Source organism: Cervus elaphus, chromosome 1 (genome assembly GCF_910594005.1).
Source record: "Cervus elaphus chromosome 1, mCerEla1.1, whole genome shotgun sequence".
NCBI lineage: Eukaryota > Metazoa > Chordata > Mammalia > Artiodactyla > Cervidae > Cervus > Cervus elaphus.
In genome coordinates, this window is record NC_057815.1 from 83,584,599 (window position 1) to 83,600,115 (window position 15,517).

Genomic DNA, 15,517 nt, shown 5'->3' on the forward strand with positions numbered 1-15,517 from the left:
GGTGGTGTCATCTGCATATCTGAGGTGATTGATATTTCTCCCGGCAATCTTGATTCCAGCTTGTGCTTCTTCCAGCCCAGCATTTCTCATGATGTACTCTGCATATAAGTTAAATAAGCAGGGTGACAATATACAGCCTTGACGTACTCCTTTCCCTATTTGGAACCAGTCTGTTGTTCCATGTCCAGTTCTAACTGTTGCTTCCTGGCCTGCATACAGGTTTTCTCAAGAGGTGGGTCAGGTGGTCTGGTATTCCCATCTCTTGAAGAATTTTCCACAGTTTTTTGTGATCCACACAGCCGAAGGCTTTGGCATAGTCAAGAAAGCAGAAATAGATGTTTTTGTGGAACTCTCTTGCTTTTTCGATGATCCAGCGGATATTGGCAATTTGATCTCTGGTTCCTCTGCCTTTTCTAAAACCAGCTTGAACATCTGGAAGTTCTCGGTTCAGGTATTGCTGAAGTCTGGCTTGGAGAATTTTGAGCATTACCTAACTAGCGTGTGAGATGAGTGCAATTGTGTGGTAGTTTGAGCATTCTTTGGGATTGCCTTTCTTAGGGATTGGAATGAAAACGGACCTTTTCCAGTCTGGTGGCCACTGCTGAGTTTTCCAAATTTGCTGGCATATGGAGTGCAGCACTTTCACAGCATCATCTTTCAGGATTTGAAATAGCTCAACTGGAATTCCATCACATCCACTAGCTTTGTTCATAGTGATGCTTTACCCAACTATAAATTCCAGGAGGATAAGCTTCATATCTTTTTCATTGAATAAATTTGGTATGTAACATTGTTCAAGTTTAAGATATTCAACATGCTACTTGGATACATTTACATATTGTGACATACTGTGATTGGCCATGTAGTGATATGTATCATACTGCATAAATGTATTGTACAGTATCATTGTCTATATTCATTGTACTATGCATTAGATATCTATAGCTTATTTACTACTCATTACATGTTTGGACCTGTAAACCACATCAGTCTTATGCCTCTTTTACATCCCCCAGTAAGCTCCATTTTACTCTCTGATTTTTATGGGTTTAACTTTTTTAGAGTCCACATATAAGTGATATCATATAGTACTTGTCTTTCTCTGACTTATCTCACTTAGCATAATGTGCTCAGGGTTCATCCATGTTGTTGCAAATGGAGGATTAATTTTTTAAATTTTATATCTCCATTGCATAGCACAGAGAACCTGCACATAGAAAGTGCTCAATAGATATTTATTAAATGAAACACTAATTGTTAGCCATGGCATCAAGCAATAAGCTTCTCGAAGTCTGAATTTTCTATTTCAAACTCATACTCTACCACAGGAAGCAATCTACATACTGGGAATGATTAGATTTAATTATTTTTTAAATTACTTTTCCTAATATATTTTTTATACCTTGGCATCAATACACAGCCATTTCTCATTCTCTCTGTCTGTCTCTCTCTCTCACACATGCCGAATAAGCTCTTATCTTACCACAAACATCTGTATTTGCTTGAAGATCACAGTACAAACGGGGCATTCACCTGAAATGTTATATTTACGAAGCAGTCTGTCATCCTATGTGTGCTCTGCATTCACTGATAGTTATGCGGGATGTGGTCCACGAAACCGCGTGACTTCTTTTGGCTGTCACTTACTGTTTGAGTACCTTTGGTAATTGGCTGTATTAACAGACGCCGCCAACATCTCACATTAGAGGTTCCAGTGGGTTCATTGTGTGTTGATTGCTTTCTCTGTCAATTCATTTTGGTTTCCCAGTAATGAAATCAATATGAAACTATCAGAAATATAAAAAGCAAGACAAACAGCCCATTTCTCCTGACTGGGGAATATTCACGTGGGTGTTCTTTACCACTATAGACCCGTGCACATGCATGTTTTCTGGCAGGAAGGAGAAACACAATGAAAAGGTGTAAAATGTTCTTCACTATATGAACACTGTGTGTGTAAATTCATAATCTGATAATTCCTAAGGCACTACAGCCAAAACCATTGTGTATATGTGTTTTGTTGTTGTTGTTGTTGTTGGATTTGCTGTCTCACTTTGTATATAATATATGAGAAATATTACTTTTCTTCTGAAATAAGTATCTATACATCTGTATTTTTCAGACAAAGAGAAGACGGACTGAAGAAAGCATGGGAACATGGGTAGGGTGGTTGAGAGAGAAGGAAAGTCAGGTAACTAAACAGTGGATACTAGAGTTTTAGACAACCATTTGAGAAGAGAACATCGCATAGACACAGGGTTCAGTGGTCTCTACCCACATCCAGTAAATGTCAGGATCCCAAAGGCAAATTGGATTTCATTATGAGTTTACACTATGCCCTTTTCTGTCTCTATCTGCCAGTGTGTTGGGTTCCCCATAAAGTTTGTTCGGGTTTTTCTGTAAGATGGTATGGAAACAAAATTTTTGGACAATCCAATAATAAAGGTTGGTATCACATAATGCCCTGATTGTTTGAAAAAACTTACTCTAGATGTTTCAATAACACATTCATATTTTGTAGAATTTTTGCCATTATTTTGCTTTCAAAAAGGACTTGCTTGACCCTTCTAACTACCCAGTGAAATTGGTCAGGCAGGTATATTTTATTCCTCTTTTATAGGAGAAAACGGAGACTTATGACTACAGAGTGTACTAATGACAAAATGGAACTAGAATCCACATATCTGGGCCTACCTCAGTACTCTAGCTGTTCATTTTCCAGAAGACACAACATCTAGAAATATTATAAGGATTCACTCCGACAACTGTCAAATTAGGTACATAAAGCCTTCTTCACTGGATCAAGATAGTTAACAAAATTTGTTCATTTATATCTCTCTTTCCTTAAACAACAATCAACCCAAGACCAAATTAAATGAGTCACAAAGCTAATGTACATACAAGGGGGAAAGGAAGGGACTAACACATTTTGGAGCATCTTTTATGGGCTGAATTCAGTATCAGACATGTTAAAGGCAGTAAGTAACTCTTCTGAATGGCTAATTTCAGAAGGTAGAGCTGTAATAATAAGGCCAGTCTCATTGCATCGCATCACCTCCAGTCTGCCACTAATGGCCTTAGCAGAAAGCATTTTTGCAGCTTCTTGATTATTATAGATAATGAATCTATTACTCAGTTAGGAAACATTCTGACTCTATTCAGGCTGGTTTTTGTGATGAAGTTGAACTTAAGTGTGAGTTACAGTTTGCATGATCTTCTCACAATATGCCTAGATTTTCTGAGTGTTATTTTCCTCCTATAAAATGGGTGATTTAAATAAAATTATTTACATTATTTATTCTAGTTCTAAAGTCATATCATATGGTTTTATGTAGTTCCTTGACATGTGATGATAAACAGTATAAACTGAGTGGTTATGATGGCATGTGTTTCCACAACAGCTGATATCATATTTAGGGAGGAATTAAATGTCAGTTTTTAGACAAACCAAGTTTGCAACCAAGGAGGACCCTATGAGGTTTTCCCAGAATAGATTCCTACCTGTGTCCTCTATCTGCCTTTTGTCTATAGAAAAACTTTAATCAACAAATAAATTTAATCAGAGAACTGAGAAAATGCAGAAAGAAAGGAAAAACCAAACCAAACAAAATGATAATACTTTAGCCATTAAAGCCCAGAACGCTTAGTTCTTCCTCTGGGACTATAGATAATTTTTTCAGCCACATCCTCTCAGCCGCTTTGCAGATACAGAAAAGCCCATCAAGTGAAGAGGTCAACTCTATGCTGCCCTCAAGCATGCAGATCCCAGACTGGTTGGACTCAGAGCATTGATGATGCTGACTCCTGATTACCTCTGCCTCTGAGGCTGCCGTTTAGTCACTTCAGTCGTGTCCAACTCTTTGTGACTCTATGAACCAGAGCTGGTCAGACTCCTCTGCCCACGGAATTCTCCAGTCAGGAATACTGCAATGGGTTGCTATGCCTTCCTCCAGGGGATCTTCCCAACCCAGGGATCAAACCTGGGTCTCCTGCATTGCAGGCAGACTCTTTACCACTGAGCCACCAGGGAAGCCCTTCCCCATATTACCTCACCACCAGCCAATCAGAAGAATGTGCACATGTTGACCACGCCCTGCTCATTGAACACTATGACTCCTCACTACCCACTCCAGGGTGGTAGTTTTGAGGGCATTAGCCACCTATGGATCCATTTGCCTGGCAAAGCAATAAAGCTATTCTTTTCTACTTCACGCAAAACTGGCTCCATATTTCTGTTTGGCACCATTGAACAGAGGCTGGTTTTCAGCAACTAGTTGACTAGTCACAGATTTACAGTTAATGTTACTAAATGGGTCACAGATACAACTTAGGAAATAAACCAGATTAAAAGTTTTGATGAACAGTAAAGAACACATTTCAAAATAATCATTTATCAAGATTTTACATTAAACGTCATATAGAATAAGATAATTTACTTGCTGACTAATGCTGACACACATTTCTATAAACAAATAAACATTAACATAAGGCCAATGTGGCAAATGACAATTGGACAAACAGTGCCAAATTGTGAAATCGCAGGTCAATGGAACAGAAAAACCCGATAGAATAAAGATTTTATTTCCTCCATTTCTCCATTTTTTTTCTTCCTCTCTTTGAAAGAATTCATATCTGACAGTTCAAATTTCAAAATGACCTTTTGTTTACACCATCAGAAACAAAATGCTAATCAGTTAGTGTCATAAATTTTAAGAAAGGAAAAAGGACGTTGGAGCCAGTCCAACTCAGTCTCTAGAGAGATGCAGAAAATGAAGTCCAAAGAGGTAAAGTGGTGCTCAAAATTATACAGACTTGTTTCCCAGGAGGAAACTCCACCTACCTTATCTCCAAAATTCAAGTCTAGTGAAATTTTTTCCATTACACCATGTTTATCGCTTTCTATATCAACTTAACAAAGTCTTACAATAACAGCCCGCAAGGTTTTCAAGGCTCCTTCCTATAGAGACTGTGTGTAACTATATGCCTTACACTGTTCAATGAGACCAAAGCATATAAGATATAAGCAAAGACTTTAAAAGTGCTTGTGCATAGGGACACTTCCAGTCTTTTTGCTCTTGGAATCTTCTGGCACTACGTAAAAAAGCAGATTTACATGCTGGCTGATGGAAAACTTGAAGCCGAGATATCCTTGTCAAACCACTTCGCCCCCAGAATCCTAGTTGACACACAGGCGGCCCAAGATGCATGAGTCTAGCTGAGATGAGCAGACTATGGCTTTGTTGAGCCTTGCCCAACTGACCCACATGATCAAAGCTAAATACAGTCTATGGAATTCTCTAGGCCAGAATCCTGGAGTGGGTAGCCTTTGTCTTCTCCATGGACTGGAGTGACATTTCCTAATTTCTCAATGATGGGATATATACAATTATACATCAGTTTCTTAAAAGGAAACTGTGTATTGTCTATTTCCACATTTCTTCCTGCAGGGTAGAAACTGGATGCAGTGCAGGGGAGCTAAAGGATTGTATGACCATGTCCTTGGCACCCTAGGAAATGAGAGAGCCACAAGAAAGATGGAAATTGAAGGAAGGAAATTCTCTGTGATTTGGTACAACAGAGTGGGCTGCCCACACTAGATAACTCACCTTCCTCTGTATGGATACACAACAGAATATAAGATTCCCTCTTGTTTAAGTTACTGTATATAAGGTATCTTTTAGAGTTTCTTAGCTTATATTAATGGCCTAATGAATTTACATTACTTTCATGGATTCATGGCTTCTGTCACTGTCTAGGTCTCACTTTTTTCCAATCTCTTCACCCTCTGAAGCTATCATCATCAGCTATTTACTTCCTAGAATACTCATCAAACATTTTACCTCTCTTTCCTCTTAGTCAATACTTTTACACTTCTATCCTTTGTATTTTTCTGACTAAATGCCACCCAATCATAGGCCTATAGTCAGTATTTTTTTTATAAACCTTTGCTGTTGTCCTCCAAGTCTGGGCTATTTTTTCCTGTCATATGTGATCATCATAATCTGACTCATGCTATTAAGGCATAAAGCATGTTATTTTGCATTAGTTTGTTTGTCTCTGACTAAATGATAAATTTTGCAAATGCAAAAACAATATCTCTTTCATTCACCTTTATGTGTGCAAATGATAGTGTAATTCTTGGTATGTATTGGGCATTACACATATGAATTGAATAAATAAATGTAAAAGTATGAAGAAAAGACTGAAAAGAAACATATTTGAATATAAATAGTAGTAGAGATGTAAGGGCTTTTAATTTTTTTATTTCAATATTTTCCAAAGTCTCTTGATAGTGCATATGTTACTTTCATAATCACAAACTATGATATAATAAGATATTTTTTCTAAAGTATATATTGGAAACTAAAGTTGACTTTTAATTTTAAGTTAAACACAACCAGGAATACAAACATTAACTGGATAAAATATGCTTCTGCCTGCTGGTTAGGTCAACTATTATATGCCCAGGCTAGCAATACGGGAATATGAAATACTGTAATTGACCAATTCTGAAGTTCTATCCCTAGAGAGATGAAGAAAATCAATATGGTCTGCTTCTCCCTTTCACTAAGACAAATTTGTGTGTAATAGGAGATACACTGTGGATGATGGATGTGGGCTACATATATTCCCTTGGAGCTTGTTTGCAAAGGCTTATTTGTCCTATCTTCCACATAAGTTTTCGTAGAAGCTTTAAGGATTAAGGTTGTTTTGCAACTGAAATTTCACTTCTCTGGAGAGACTATGAGAGATTCTTATGGGCTAGTCTCAAAGGACATTTGCATAGGATTACATTTAATAATCTAAAAGGTAAAAACTACTCCATTTCTTCTAGCCTGTAGAACAAAGTTGTAAATGTCCAGCTCATGTGGATTTGAGAAAGCAGAGCATCTATTGGAAATATTTGTTCCTCACACATGAGACCCAAGCACCAGACATGTTGATTTCTTTGCCAGCAGCTGCAATATATGCTATTGTTCTCCTTTTTGCCCTTGAAATTGTTAGGATGATTTGATTGATATGGGTTGGTGTACATTCAGATTTAGATTTCTCATTGCTAAATTCATTCTTTGGGAAGGTAATGTATCATTACATGGAATCAAAGGAAATCTCCTCAAAATCATCAGTTTAATGAGAATTGGTCATTTGTTCTGATGAGTTTTCCTCATCTTCTCTCGGAATGAAGACAAATGCCACAGATACATTATACAAAGAGAAAGGCTGGGCTAAGGTGAAGGCACAAATTAATTTAATTTCCTGCTCTAGCTTCAAGTACCTAAATCATTCAAACCAACAACAGCAACACAAAATTAATAGCTCCACATACTTTTGTATTTAACCTTGAAATATGGTCAGGCAATTTAAACCAATTCAACATGCAAATTCAATCAGTATAAAGAATCCATTAGCTATTGAGACCAATTTATTAACTCAAGAAATGTAAACTCAGTGTAATTGCATCATATATTCTATACTTATAACAGCTGAGGAGCATTAGGAATTGTCAGAGAAGATCAAAACAATGGGAGGGTATTTATCAACTACAACTTAAAATATTAATTATGAACTTATTTCAAATCATTGGTTATGTGTTCAAGTAAATTGCAGATAATTTACCAATATTACTTTGATAGATAAAAGAAAGACTTGTATTAATCTACTCTAGATAATCTCATCTCCTTGTGTTAAAAACCTTACTGTATTCTACTACCAAAATGGAAAAAATGCAAGCCATCAGATCTGAGATTCCTACTAAATCTTCACAATATATAAATTATTTCTATGATAGGAGTGAGAACCTGAACTCCGAAATCTTGTTGCATTTTTCCCACATTTCAACTAAAATTGAGTTAACATATAACAACAAAATAAAACAAACTGTGTTTGGTGTTTGAAAAAGGGTTATTACATATTTGATTAAATCATACACTTAGCATTTAATTTTCTTCTACAAAATCCTTTTCTAGAAAATTCCCTCTGTTTAAACACTTCTAGCATCAGGAAATTTGCTACGTATTTTAGAATCAATTTATTTTATTCTTGGCCTATTTTATCTTTGTATCAAATTGTAAAGTTATTTACCTGCTATGTCACTTAGAATTCCAACAGCTTGGCAGATGAGAGGGGACTTTATAATTAAGCTATAAACATTGCAATTTTAGATAAGGGTATAAATTAAGTCATTTTAGTAAGGGCCAAAGATAATAAATGCAGAGTAAAAGTTAGAATAAAATATAGGGTTAGCAAAGTCTGGCCCATGAGGAACCTGTTTTTATAGGCCAAGGAATAGCTATTTCATTTTAAAATTGTTAGAAAAAAGAAAAAGTAATATTTCATAGCACATGATAATGTATGGCATTTACAATTTAGTATCCATAAATAAAGCTTTATTGGAACACAGCCACATTCATTTGTTGACATATTGCCCATTGCTGCTAGTGCACTATGTAGATTTGAGTAACTGTGACAGACACAAGTCTAAAATAGTTAACATCTTTACTTTAAAAAAAAAAAAAAAGATCCCAGTCTAAAAAAATGTTGTCTAATAGGATATAATGTAAAGCACAGATGTATTTAATTTCTTTTTAGTAACCAGGTTAAAAACTATAAACAGAAATAGATAAAATTAAATAAATAATATATTTTATTTAAATTAAAATACTCCAAACATGGTATCAACTTGTAATCAATATAAAAATCATAAGTGCAAAATTTGGCATTTTTTCATACTTAAAGTTTAAAATTTACTGTGTATTTCACATGTACAGCTATCTCTTCAGACTATCCATTTCAATACTCATGACCACAGATGGCTGGCAGCCACTTTACTGAACACTGTAGGTACAGATGACAGATCCTGTCATGTTTAGTCACACCTCCAGGTACTACATAGCAGGTCTACATTTTATTGAGTTCACATTTTCTGCCCTATTCTCCTGGTTCTTTCCTTTTCTGCTGGAGGCTTGGGCCAATGGTGATTTGCTGGGGTTGTGGGGGTGGGACATTCATGGGCTTCCCTGGTGGCTCAGAGGGTAAAGAATCCGCCTGAAATGCATGAGACCTGGGTTCGATCCCTGGGTCAGGAAGATCCCCTGGAGGAGGGCATGGCAACCCACTCCAGTATTCTTGCCTGGAGAATCCCATGGACAGAGGAGCCTAGCAGGCTACAGTCCATAGGGTCGCAAAGAGTCGGACAAAACTGAGCGACTAAGCACAGAATGAGCCAATTCTTAATGCACTTGTTGTTCATGGCACTGGTGGTAAAATCCTGAAAGTACACTTGTTTATTTCTACCCACATTAAAATCCTGTATTTTGAATTGAATGTAAGAAACTAGGTGCTGCCTCTCAATTACAGAACAGGAAGAAATATCATTTCTTTTGCTCTAGAGAGGATTTTGCTGTTAATGTAGTCTATCCAATTAGTTTTTTTGGCAGCTACATCTCACCGTTAATTCTTATTATACCACAGGAAAATATCACCTCTATATCTTTTTTTAAAGTGCTGCAATTACAGCTCCATAAGCCCAGCTTACCCTTATGAAGGGCTTCTCCTTTCCGTTCTCACTTCTGAGTTGTGATTCAGAATTATGCTCACATGGAACACTGGTGGTTGATAAGCAAGACTGTGTTCTTCAGCTACAAAAACAAATAAACAAAAAACAATGTCAGTGTTCCCATTTTGAAGGGGAAGAAAATAGAAACTGATTGATCATCCTGATTTCAGTTCATATTATTTTCCTATACATTTTTTCTGAATTTTATTGTTGCTAAATATCTTGATCATTAAAAGGTAATAAAAGGGGTGGCAGAACTTGTTACTAAAGAACTCCAGAAAAAAAAATCACACGTGTACTTAGTTCAAGCACTTTAAGTTTTTGTGGACTTGTGTTCACAGAGCTGTGAATTTCTAGTGATTTTAATTTTTGCAGTAATGTTTTAATGTAATAAAATTGTTCCGAGATGTTAAGCTTGAATTAAACATTAAGAATTATGTCACTAAAAAATTCCATTTGTTTGTTTCAGATAATAACAATATAGTTCCATGTGTTTCCATGTCTAAGCATGGTGAAGACCCACCGTTTTAGGATATATTTCATTTTTCTTTGTCAATGTTACCTTATTCTCTCTCTCCTTAATGTTTTTACATCAAACCCAGAGTGCCAAATGGATAGTGTGAAGTATGAATTCTGACTATAGAAAGTGTAAAAATCAGTCCTGATTTCCTTCCTTTTCAAATCATAAGATAAAGCAAATGTTAACTGCTGCAGATTCTAAAAAAGAATAGTTTAAGACTGTTATAATTATGGTTTGAAAACAACAGTTATGTGTTACCTCTCAACAAATATTAGGTATGTTCATCTCTCAACAGTGAGGCACAGACTGTGAGGAAATTCAGTGAATATAAGGACTGACAGTAATGTAACACTGGTATCTAATATTTTATGGGCTTAGTTTATGGTAAGACTCTGCAAAGATTTCATATATATCTCATTAAATACAACAGATCTATGAGATTACTCTCAATACGGCTCCCATTTTACAGGTAAGGAAGCAGATTTATTGAATTCGAGTAACTCTTTCAAGGCTAAAACTATATAAGGATACTAATTTTTTCAAATAAAAACACTTTTTTTTGGTTATTCATTGATGGCCCAATGACAAAATTCCTTATATTTGCTTTGATAGTCTGTCCCCTCACTTCATGTCCCATCACTTCATGGCAAATAGATGGGGAAACAGTGGAAACAGTGACAGACTATTTTTTTGGATTCCAAAATCACTGCAGATGGTGACTGCAGCCATGAAATTAAAAGACGCTTGCTCCTTGGAAGAAAAGTTAAGAGCAACCTAGACAGCTTATTAAAAAGCAGAGACATTACTATGCCAACAAAGGTCCATTTAGTCAAGGCTATGGTTTTTCCAGTAGTCATGTATGGATGTGAGAGTTGGACTATAAAGAAAGCTGAGCACTGAAGAATTGATGCTTTTGAACTGTGGTGTTGGAGAAGACTCTTGAGAGTCCCTTGGCCAGCAAGGAGATCCAATCATTCCATCCTAAAGGAAATCAGTCCTGAATATTCATTGGAAGAACTGATGCTGAAGCTGAAACTCCAATACTTTGGCCACCTAATGAGAACTGACTCATTTGAAAAGACGCTGATGCTGGGAAAGATTGAGGGCAGGAGGAGAAGGGGGTGACAGAGGATAAGATGATTGGATGGCATCACTGCTTTGATGGACATGAGTTTGGGTAGACTCCGGGGGTTGGTGATGGACAGGGAGGCCTGGTGTGCTGCAGTCCATGGGGTTGCAAAGAGTCAGACATGACTGAGCGACTGAGTTGAACTGAGTCTGTCCCCTACTAAAGTTTGTTTTGTGTGAAAATTCTGGCTTTCCTTCTAAACCTCTAAGAAAAACACATTCTAAATAGGCTGCTTATTTTCCAAAATCAGTTATGTTTTGATTTTGAAAAAAAAATATAACTACAAAAATAGATTACAAATGAAAACAGTGGCATTTAAGAACTGTATTGCTTTATAAACAGTGCCTTTCCCCTAAGGAATAGAAATTATGAAAGGATGTCACACTCAGACTTGAGTAATTTATAAATAATAAATAAATTGCACCATCAATCACAGAATTACAACCTTCCCTATTGAACTTGCTTCTTTCCAGATTTTCCATTTTTTTGTGAATATGATTGTCTGCCTCCCAGTTCTGTGGACTCAGATCTCACAATCTTTCTCTTCTCTGTCCTTCACATGGAATCATTTGCCAACCCTTTGAATTCTGAATGGACAACACACACATCCCTTCAAAAGTTTTCCTTTTCACCTGTATCACCATAATCATTTTGTCTTTTCTGTTGCACTTCCCTCCAAATTGAGATCTGTGACCAAGCTTCCTCCTTCTGATTCACTACAGATATTTCTGCAAAATTCCTTTTTTTTTTAGCACTATTCTGCATAGTTGCTGCTGCTAAGTCACTTCAGTCATGTCTGATTCTGTGCGACCCCATAGAAGGCAGCCCACCAGGCTCCCCCATCCCTGGGATTCTCCAGGCAAGAACACTGGAGTGGGTTGCCATTTCCTTCTCCAATGCATGAAAGTGAAAAGTGAAAGTGAGGTCGCTCAGTCATGTCCGACTCTTTGTGACCCCATGGACTGCAGCCTACCAGGCTCCTCCGTCCATGGGATTTTCCAGGCAAGAGTACTGGAATGGGGTGCCATTGCCTTTTCTGATTCTGCATAGTACTTAAGTGCTAATTCTGGAGTCAAGATACCAGGGTTCAAATTCTGGCTTCACCACTGACTTACTCGGATTCCAGGCCAGACCCTAAAACATTAGGTTTCAGTTTCTCTAACATGAGAATAACAGTATTGCCTAAAATCAAATCGGCACAGCCCTTCAAATAGTGCCCATAACAAAAATTATTAGCTATTATTACTTTTATGTTCAGGGGGAAAGTCTTCAGTAGTTTTAAGTTTCTAAACATGGCATTCAAGGTCCTCAGTATCTAGTTCCAATCCATGTGTGCGTTTTATTTTGGTCACACCACCCAGAATTGTGAGATTTTAGTTTCCCAACTGAAGACTGATCCTGCGCCCTTGGCAGTGAAAGTGCTCAGTGCTAACCACTGGACGGCCAGGGAAGTCCCCAAATCCATTCTTGTAATCACATTTTCTCATGATTCCAACTCAATCCAATTCAACATCTGGTTAGCCAGAACCCATCTACACAATGGAGGGGATTAAAATGCCAGACACATTACTTATCAGTGAGGCAGTACTTGCACTGAGAATCTTCATAAATGAGAACTTCACCAGAGCAGGCCATTAAGGTAACCGAGAGGACACACAGACATCCCACACCCACGCTGCACTCAGCCATATGGGACCGTGTTATATACTGCCTCTGTCCTCCCCTCCTCTTCTGTGCTCTCTGCTTAGAATTCCCACTTTTCCCTCATTGTCAACACTTAAAAATCTGTTACATCTCCTAAGACTCAATTCAATAGTTGTTTTTTTTTTTCCCCAAGGAAGCCTTGATTTCACTATCTGAAAATCATTTACATTTTTTCCTTCTCATGGCATCTTAGCCAAATCTCCCTGTGGGGCATTCCATATTCTATACTCAGAGCTATTTATGCATAGAATAAAAGTTCCTTGAAATTAGGAGCTGTGTACAATTTATTTTTTGCTTCTTACAACGCTCAATCTCTATATCCAGAAGACAGTTGTGCAATGAAGTGAATGTTGTTTTAAAACCAGAAGAACTCAGGATAGAACTGATTTGCTCAAGTCACTGATCCTTTTTATAAGTTCCCTAAGGACAGAAATTATGTTAGCTTTGTTCACCAACACATTCCTGATGTAATATGTCATGAATATTTCTGAATCAATATCAGATCATACCAGTAGCAATAATATTCACCAAAATCCAGTTGCCACAAGGTCATTACTCACTCTTTTAAATTATGAATTTTTATTATATTTGAAATCTAAGACTTATACACTCTTCTAACCATTCTGTGTTAATGTCTTTACTATCTATTATAGCCAAATATATTCATTCATTTGATGTTATAAGGTGGTTATGGATTAACATTTCTATATAGTATGTCTATTCTTTTATGGCTGAAAACATAATGAAAGTGCATTTGTGTTTAAACATATCCTTTTTCATTTAAAGTTTATGGAAATTCTAGATTTGCACAATGGATTCTTTTAAAAACATGTCCAAAAAAAAAAAGAAAATTTAGGCACTGGGGACCAGAGGATTGTCGTTTAAATGAGTAAGGTCTGCAAAGAAGGTCAGAGTGTGAGATTACAGATTTTGTTCAACATTATATTTGGCTAAAAAACAAAAACACCAAAAAAACAAATCTTAGCAGGTTTGTTTAATTGAATGATATTTTCAAATCCACTTTCATTAGCTAGAGTGCTGCAGGACCCAGCAGTTCAGGAAGGGAATCTGTTTCTAGTAGCTTATAGAGATAATGATAAACCATCTTAAAATCTGGATTTGTTAAAAATGACTGAAATACATTATAGGGCAATGGTAACTTGGTAATGCTTGGTTTACCAACCAGTGGGATGGAGTTACAAATGCATTAACATTTATACAAATGAAAGCAAGTAGCAGTGAGTCTCTACTGTTTTTGACGTAGTTAAACAAACTGTTATTTCACTTTGTGTGGCTAATAAAATAAGACCTATGAAATAGAAGAAACATTCTCTTTTCGAACTTAAACAATGTGAAAAATCTAGTATTAATGAAATGGAAAGTTTCTCTCTTTCTGCACATGAGTGCTATATTCATTAAAATACACACACACACACACACACACACACAGGAAGAAGCAGCTATCTTTTCTTAGAATAGATAGCCATCACATTGATTATTTTTATGACTAAGGTTTGATCAAGCAGAACATACAGAGGTAGAAAGCAAAATATAACCCCAAGGAAGAGAGAAATTAGCAACTATGGAGTGTACCTATGAAATCTAATTATACACATGCATATTAATCTCTGTCATTAATTTCCCTGAAGTGTGAAGTTAACAAACCTAGACAGTGTATTAAAAAGCAGAAATGCCACTTTGCTGACAAAGGTCCTTATAGTAAAAGCTATGTTTTTCCAGTAGTCAAGTACAGATGTGAGAGTTGGACCATAAAGAAGGCTGAGCACTGATGAATTGATGCTTTTGAATTGTTCTGGAGAAGACTCTTGAGAATCCCTTGAACTGCAAGGAGATCAAGCCAGTCAATCCTGAAGGAAATCAACCCTGAATATTCGTTGGAAGGACTGATGCTGAAGCTCCAATACTTTGGTCACCTGATGGGAAGAGCCAGCTCATAAGAAAAGACTCTGATGCTGGGCAAGATCAAAGGCAAAGCAGAAAGGGGTGGCAGAAGATGATATGGTTAGATAGCATCACCGATACATTGGGCATGAATTTGAGCAAACTCTAGAAAATAGTGGAGGACAGAGGAAACTGGTGTAATGCAGTCCATGGGGCCACAAAAAGTCAGACATGACTTAGTGACTGGCCAACAACAGTGTTACTTTCAAGCCATTCCTTGATTTTGCCCCTGAAGATTTCAGACTCCTGGTCCTTCCATCCATGTGCATATCTTTACTCATACACTCAAAAATATTTACTGAGGAGAGGTGAATAAGATGTGTAAGGTCACTGCCTCATGCAGTTTATGATTTAATCATGGAGGAACATGTTAAACAAATAAAAAAGGGCTGAGTCCCTTTGCTGTCCAAATGAAAATATCACTACATTGTTAATGTAAAGTAAATATATAATAAAATATTAATATAAAATAAAATGCAAAAAAAAAAAAAAGAACAGGATGCTCTAAGCAAAACCAGCTTCATAGGCACAGGGTCTGAGGAAACTCATGAGAGTCCATGCTCAGAAAAGCTGCAGACTTGGTTTAATGCTCTCCCACTGCTGTCGGGAAGTTTTTTGATAATTTTAAGTTTGAAATTGCGTGTTA

At 36.7% G+C, this 15,517-nt stretch overlaps 1 protein-coding gene across 2 annotated transcripts in view; it reads right to left on the reverse strand.

The window, feature by feature from the left end:
* LRRC4C (leucine rich repeat containing 4C) overlaps window positions 1-15,517 on the reverse strand; it is a 1,337,050-nt gene that overhangs the window by 301,869 nt on the left and 1,019,664 nt on the right. For both annotated transcript variants that reach the window (XM_043909663.1, XM_043909655.1), the window contains exon 5: window positions 9,536-9,638. The gene's annotated coding sequence lies outside the window, so the exon portion shown is untranslated. The remainder of the gene's footprint in view (window positions 1-9,535; window positions 9,639-15,517) is intronic.